This window comes from Moschus berezovskii, chromosome 1 (assembly GCF_049115385.1).
Source record: "Moschus berezovskii isolate FMDL1 chromosome 1, NW_MosBer_1.0, whole genome shotgun sequence".
Taxonomy (NCBI): Eukaryota; Metazoa; Chordata; class Mammalia; order Artiodactyla; family Moschidae; genus Moschus; species Moschus berezovskii.
Window position 1 is genome coordinate 101,544,693 of NC_142460.1, and position 7,940 is coordinate 101,552,632.

At 43.2% G+C, this 7,940-nt stretch overlaps 1 long non-coding RNA gene across 4 annotated transcripts; it reads right to left on the reverse strand.

The window, feature by feature from the left end:
• Positions 1-1,021: 1,021 nt before the first annotated feature.
• Positions 1,022-7,648, reverse strand: LOC129544612 (uncharacterized). Of its 4 annotated transcripts, none has more exons than XR_008683495.2 (4): positions 7,385-7,648; positions 6,631-6,809; positions 4,053-4,173; positions 1,022-3,063 (listed from the first exon to the last, which is right to left on the reverse strand). It is a non-coding gene; the product is annotated as an uncharacterized LOC129544612 (long non-coding RNA). The 4 variants fall into 4 exon arrangements; XR_008683494.2 differs by having other exon boundaries at positions 6,609-6,809; XR_008683492.2 differs by lacking the exon at positions 6,631-6,809 and having other exon boundaries at positions 1,022-1,306; positions 3,004-3,063; positions 7,385-7,640.
• Between the last annotated feature and the right edge of the window lie 292 nt (positions 7,649-7,940).

Sequence of the window (7,940 nt, forward strand, 5' to 3'; positions counted from 1 at the left end):
ATAAACAACACTGATAAAACATTATTAACTAAATTCTGTCAATTATTCAGATTTATCTGGGTTCACCTTATCTTCTTCTGTTCTATGACCCCACCAAGGACTCTACATTATATTGTCATATTGTGTGAGGTTACTCTTGGCTGGAGCAATTTCTCAGACTTCCCTCGATAGTTTTGAGGAATACTGGTGACGTCTTTTGTAGGATGCCCTTCTGTTGGAATCTGATACCTTTCTCATAAATAGTCTGGGGTATGGGAGAAAGACCACATAGTTAAAGAACCATGTTCAGATTGCTCATATCAAAGGTACACGCAGTCAACATGGTTTATAATTGCTGATGTTGCTCTTGATGAGGTGGCTGGAGTAGTGTTTGCTAGATTTCTCCATGTAAAATTATTCCCTCCCCTGTCCCATCCTAAACTGTACTCTTTGGAAGGAAGTCATTACCCATAGCTCACACTTGAGGAGTGAGCAGTTATATACCCGCCTATTCCCATCCTTGACAGCAGTGTATCTACACAAATTCTTTGAAATTCTTCTGCAAAAGAAATTTGTCTCTTTCCTCCCATTTGTTAATTTATTTAGTAATTAATGAAGATCAGTGTGGATTCATGGATATTTCTTTTATACTTTGGGTTGAGATCCAATATTATTCAATTTCTTTTTCTTGCTCCAAATTTTCCAGCTTTGGCCACTGGGAGTTCTTCAGGTGGCTCCAGTCTCTTTGAAATACCCCTATGGATGCAGTTTTTGTTTGTTTTTCAGCAATTCCTTATTTACAGTGCTATATAATGTCCCATTCTAATGTCGTATATACCTCTTGCCCCAGTCCTAGCCTAGAACCAGCCATTTCTCCAAGGAGCCTTGCTTTCTGTTACTTCAGAAAGGGATCAGAAATCAAGAACTGGCACCAGGTGGGCTCTTGGCTACTGTAGCATCATTGTTTCTAGGCCAAAAATATATTAAATTTTACATTTTTAACACCAACGTACACACAATTACAATGCAATCGCACTACTCATAAGATAATTATAGGTTTATTAACAGTGATAAGTCACAGTACCACAGGAAACTGTGAGGAATCCTATACGGCATCCTACACTGGGACCCACATGCAGAACTTGTGCCTGACAGTCTGCTCCTTTCCATACTGTCATTGTACTGTTAGGACTGATGTAGAACCTCAGTGGAGATCATCTCAGGAGTCCAAAAGCAGGGACTTCTCTGAAGGTCACAGAAAATGCAAGGCCACAGAAAATGGCTCTTTGGCAGGTCTGCCCACCACATATCCTCTTCTCATGATAAGCTATGGAAAAACACAGAGGATTTAGAACCAGGACATCAAAGTTCTGGATCTGACTCAGCCTGATCCAGTGTGTGTGGCAAGTACATTCTGTGTGGGCCTGTTTCCAATGATACAAAATCAGTTGTGTGGGATCGGACACTTGCTGAGGACAGAGGGCTTCCCTGGGAGCTCAGCTGGTAAAGAATCCACCTGCAATGCAGGAGACCCCGGTTCAATTCCTGGGTCGGGAAGATCTGCTGGAGAAGGGATAGGCTATGCATTCCAGTATTCTTTGGCTTCCCTGGTGGCTCAGCTGGTAAAGAATTTGCCTGCAATGCGGGAGACCTGGGCTCAATCCATGGGTTGGGAAGATCCCCTGGAGAAGAGAGAGGCTACCCACTCCAGTACTCTGGCCTGGAGAATTCCATGGACTGTATAATCCATAGGGTCGCAAAGAGTCAAGACACCACTGAGTGACTCACTTTCACTTCCCAGTTCTAGCCTATTATAACTCTCAACATGAGTTTTTCATTGTGAGAATGTAACTGGCTCCATCTCTCCTTGTCAACAGGCATCAATATTCCAGGTTTAAATGGAGGGATGGTGGTGGGGGGGAGGTCGCTGTTAATAAATAGGAGTTACTTTTAAAATTATTTCCTGAAGATACTAAGGTCCATTAAAGGCCTTTTGCTTAAGACAACCAGGCCTGAGAAACTTTAGACCTTTCTTTTTAAGGAATGGAGATCATAGAAGTATAGGAAATATTGGTAGAAAGTATCTCTTTCACTGCCTTTGTTTTGGTAGAGGAAGGCTTTTTTTTTTTTTGGTAAGGTCAAACTCCTCATCTGTTATTTCCTCTGACTTCAAATAATTATTTTTAATGCAGTGATGGCTGAGCTACCTCTGTTTCTTACCAGGAATTTCTATCTAGGTTTTTTTTTTTTTTTTCCTTCTCCTTCTGTATGAGTATTATGATGTATTTTTTACATCCACATGGGACCCAGTGGCTTAAAGTGTGCCCGGTTTACAAGTGTCAACTCCTTCCTGTCATTGACTAGGACTGATTCCAAAAACAAACAGAAGTGGTGGGGCGGGACAGAACTGTGGTGCAGAAAAGACACTTGGGAACTGTCACATCTGATTAGGAATGCAGGAGATCAAAGGTACAAGGTCTTAGAACTGGCACTTCCAGTTCTTAACATTTGAAATCTTCAATTGGCTTTTGGACCTATTCAGCATAATCTCAGACTTTGGTCTACAATTGGTTAAAAATTGATAGAGGTGAGGATTCTGGGACTGCCTTCTTTACTTAGAAGTTTACATTTTAACTCTTTCTCCCACCCCAGGGACACATATATATACTCAGCTTCTTTCCATTCCCCTCTCCATCTTAAAGTTACAGATATATATATTTAGACATAAAGGTATCAAATTTAGAACTGACAGACATCCTGCAAACACTTGGGTTATACCTTCACACAGTTAAGGAAACTGAGTCCTGACAAGTGGTTTTGTTCCACATCAGATAAGGAGTTCCTGGCAGAACTGTAATTAGAAACCAAGGTCTTCTGGCAACAAATCCAGTTTTGTTTTGTTTCTTCCCCCACCTCTCACTGTGCCCCCGCAGTTACACAGTTTTTCGCCTGTGTCTCTGTATGTACATGTGTTACACAGATATTGACATGGAGGAAACATGCACCGGGCTTCTGTGCTCTGACCTCAGGGAACAGTTTAATGACTCCGATTTCAGGCAGCTCAAAGGGTTCTGCGGGTGGAGGCTGAAATAAACAAGAAAAGCCACTGTGGAGATGTGAATGGAAAAGTACCGAGTACTCCCTCCCTCCCCCTCCGCACATTCTTCTGCTCTCCAGCTCTCCCTGCCATCAAGCCGGCTTCAAATAGGCTTTGGCATGGTCAGGTGTGCAGAGGGCGGTGTGGAGAAGAAAAAAAAAAAACCTGCAGGCACAACACACAAATCAAGTTTCTCCACTTCTAGCCTTAGGTAGTAAAGACAGCTAAGTCCTGCAGCCGGTAGCTGGTGGCAGGGTGGGCCAGCCACCCTGAGTTTACAAACACTCCAGTGCCTTCCTCCCTCCAGCTCCCTCCTGGTCCAGCTGTTGCTTTCCCTCATGCTAAGGTTTCAAAGGAAGTGAAAACCCTGTTATTCAAAACAGTGATCGAAGGCAATAAACAAATGATTATGCACCCCCAATTACTTCTCTATTTTCAGCTCCCGATATTTATTTCCATTTTAAATTAGTGAGAAAAGTATGGGAAAAAAATCAGTGTTTTGGGGGTAAACTCTGAGCGAGGCTGAAAAGGTTTCTAAAGAAGAAAAAACGTCTCAGAATAATACAGGCTGAAAGCAGGCAGCATGTGGATCAGAATTAAACGTTGACACTTCTTTTTCTGAAGGGAGTGACTGGAAATCATCTTTTTAAAAAAAATCTCTCAAAACTTTCTGCTCAATTTCTCTAAATCATACCAAGAAAATGCTTTTTTCTCTCCAAGGATAATATAAGGGGCTTGTTTACAATAGCTCTAAATGAAGGATTTGAAATAAAATGAATGGGTACATAAAATCTCCCATACCCATCAAAAGTAGTTGTTGAGTACCACAGTATAGGCGACACGCACCACCAGGTCCAAATGACCGTCAAAACTCAATACTCATTGTGACTTGGAGTTTGTTCTGAGAACCAGTTTACAATTCAGAGCCCAAAGCAGCCTCGCTTTCCTCAATTCTGTCAGAAAACAAGACACCCACCTCAAAGCCCAGGTAGTCGGATCCCCATGATTCTCTAACACAGGACCATAGAACCACAAAGACCTGTTTTCAGTTGTGTCTCGGAGTCCCGCATGCCTCCAGTGATGGCCCTCCTGTCCTCCTGAAAGAAGGAAGCCTCGAGGAGTTGAGTGATTGATCTGCAAAGTTCCTTCCAGTCCTAAAATCTATAATTCTCTTATGTGACAGTTTCAAGATCTATCAAGGTGCCAGAAGTTCCTGACAGGTGAAACCAATTTCCTCTTGGGAGTCCCCTTAGAAAGAGGACAAGATAGTGTTTACTCCAAGGACAGTTTCCATTTCAGCTGTGACTGTATTGTGGGGAAGTTTGTGAGGGAACTGGATGCAAAATCTGTTCCTTTCCTTACTACTACTACTACTAAGTCACTTCAGTCGTGTCCCACTCTGTGTGACCCCATAGACGGAAGCCCACCAGGCTCCCCCGTCCCTGGGATTCTCCAGGCAAGAACACTGGAGTGGGTTGCCATTTCCTTCTCCAATGTGCATAATATTAAGACCAAGCTATTTCATTTTGCAACAAAGCTTATATTTATCCAGAACCTGTGATTAAGAACCTATTACCATGCCCAAACCACCAGGCAAACGGGCTGACATGATCCTCTACTCTGAGAATTAATAGCCAGAAGCCATTAAATCATAGGACTGGTTTGATACATAACCCTCCAAGTTCACAAGAATCACACATAAGACCCCAGACATGAAATCTCTCTTCAGGGCTTCTTATGGATGATTTGAAATAATTTGAATATATTCAAGTCAATCCTTTCCTTATTCACTGCTGGGGAGAGGGCAGTTCCCAGAGTGACGCCAACTGGTTACTAATGGGGAGAAATCAAGAAATGAGAGAAGGCAGGACATTATGGAAGAAATTCGATGGGTATAAAAAATTTGATAAAGTTACTTTCTTAGTAATTGAAAAGAGATTGAGAGGTGGGTGCACAATCTTCCTCACCATTCATTTGAAAAAGAGAAGGGGACCTACAAAAATGTAAATACTTATCTTTAAAATATTTTCAATATTTTTTTTTTCTTTTAACGTCTCTTGTTCTGGTTAATTTCTTTCAATTGGGGGGGGGGTAAGTATTAGAAATGGGGGACTCTGGCACTTGGCCCCAGAAAGGGTCTGAGGGCCCTTGTGATGGGATTAATTATCTACAAACCAGGCCTGGTGGGGTCTTCCTTTATGGACTTCTCGCAGAGAATTAGAGGGCTGAGGTACTAGAAGGGTGAATTCATTCCCAGCCCCCACTCCGGTTGGTTCTACTGCTAGAGAGATTTCCCTTTGCTCTGCAGCGCCCCCACGGGGCTAAGATTGGAGTGGCAAAGAGAACGCGAGAGGGACAAGCAGTGTGTTTAAAGCGGTAGTGGGGAGGACCCAATGAGGCTGGATGACAACTTTGACAAGAAAAGGGACCCCACATCACAAAAGTTATCACATTGCAGAATCAGCAGCAGGGCAGAACCACACAATTCACATTCCAAACCACACAGATACACCTGAGAAACATACTCATAAAAAATACAAAAATTATCACCCATAGAAATACACAAAGACGATCGCTTCAGCAAAATCGGGTGTCATTTAGAATCCGGTGGGATTCCTTTAAAACTCTTTCAGGGGGAAATCAGGGGGAAGGGGACAATTTAAAAAATAGTCTGCCTTCTGGAAAAATGAATCTGCACTTAAACGATAACGCGTGGCTTCGGGGGTAAAATGTTCATTTCGACAACGGTGACAGGATTAGGCCTATGTATATTTTTCAAAAATCCGTCACAAGACAGGCTTTTCTGCAGAAGCTGCAGTAATCCATCTGTCAATAAGTATTAAAATATTCAGATTTCAAAGGGACAGACACACTTAGGCATTTTTCCTAATCTCCAGCCCTTGTGGAAAATAATCAACCCCTTTGGATCTCTCCTGGTTCTAAAAACTCCAACACGGCCTTTTCAAAAGGGGGGCTGTGCTGACATTTGCAGCAACTGATCTGAACTTCTTACAGACTTCTGGGAAAGAGATCCCCAAATATCCCAGGAAACAGCCAGTAATCTCTCTGCTCACTTCTCCACTATAAACCCAAATTTGGAGAGGTAGAGTATTTGGGGAGATATCTTTATTGGAAATTAACATGTGCAGAAATTTTGTGGAACCTTTAAGAACTCGTCTGTAATTTAATGAGTCCGCCTGAAGGACTTTCATAGCCAAGGCTCAGAACAGCCTGACCTTTGAAAGCTGCTTCTGGTCCAAACATTTTGGGTTAATACTTGAGGAATCTGAAATATTATTTTCCCCTCACACCCTTCTTTTAAGAGAGAGACATAAAAGAAACAAGAGTCTCCCTCATTCAGGGATGAGTAGGAGGGGAAAAAACCCCAACCAACATTTAAATAGGGAAACTGGCCGTTCTGAATAAACAAACCAAGGCCCACAGTGAAATGATTCTGCACTGCATTTGCCTTTAAAAAGAAAGGAAGGAAGAAAGAAAGAAAGATTCCCCTCCTTTTCCTCCTCCTCTTAACTCAGCTCTAAAACTAAGAGGACCGTGCTGCGTGAAGCGCGTTGTAGTTGTAGCACAGTGTGTTCTAAATCCACGCAGTATCTGTGATACTGGCACCGCAGGCCTTTAGAATTCCCTTCGGCTGGTCTCTTTAAAGACAGACTGGAGAGATTTTTAACAACGACCTTGAAACGAGCTGGGAGGGAGCGGGGGGAACCAAGACCTAAAGAAAAAGCAAAACACAAACATGTATTTGACTCACAGAATGTTGTGGAACACACGCGTACGCGTACACATACACACACGTCTCCGGCAGCAATAATTTCCCTAAGAGTCAACAACAACAGAAAGAATAAACCCACCACTTGCTGTCCTGGAAAGAAACAAACCAAAACAAATCCTTTGAACATGCCTCTCAAGCGCAGGAGAGCGTCCTCTCAGTAAAAGTCCAAGGGGAAAAGGAAAATTGAACACCCTCCCCCGTCCCCCTGAAAAAAGTGGGGGTTGGAATTGTTACATACGACAAAAAATTCAAGCTTCTTTCAACATTATCAGTATTAAAATAACACGTCTTCCTTAAATCGCTTGAGAGATTTCACAGGGGTAAAACAAAACAAAATCCAACCGATGCGGGATCCTACGATTTACGTAACATCACAAAGTTGCAAAAGGCAAAAATCCGAAGCAAAAATCCGAAAACCATCATAATACAACCACCCCAAATCCCAAACCACCACACCAACAAGGAAAAGAAAAATCCAAAACTGTCCCAAATAAAAATAAAGCAAATGAACCCACCGAAAACTGCTTGGCAAATATTTTTCTCGTGGTGCCTAATATTCTAGCTGGAAAGAGCTGTGGTGTTTATTGTTTTTTTTTTCTCTTACTCGCCCCGAAACCTACTATATATAACAGACTTTTCCCAAAGGTTCGAACCTCTCGCTTCCTTTTGTGTTTTGAGCTCGGAGGAGCTAAGTTTATGGGGAAGAGAGGAGAAATAAGCCCCGGACCCCAGGAAAGCGAAGCGCACTCCCCCTCTTATGTCACCGAATAGCAAATTAGTTCTCAGAATTCCAGAGGCCGAGCTTTGCTACAGCGAAGACGCCGACGTCACAGAGGGGGCGCCCACGTGACGGTGGCGGAGCAGGCTGTACCACTGACCGGGGGCCGGGGAGGGAGAGCCACCGTCCGGCCCCTCGACCCTCGCGCCGAAACCTCCACACCCGAGACGTCCAGCCTGTGAGGACCCCGAAATCTGCCGGACAGTGGGAAAATATTTTGGCTTGAAGGGCTTTTTATGGCCCGGAAGAGGCAAAAGTCGTGGAGAGCTGACACCGAGTCCTCCCCTGCTACG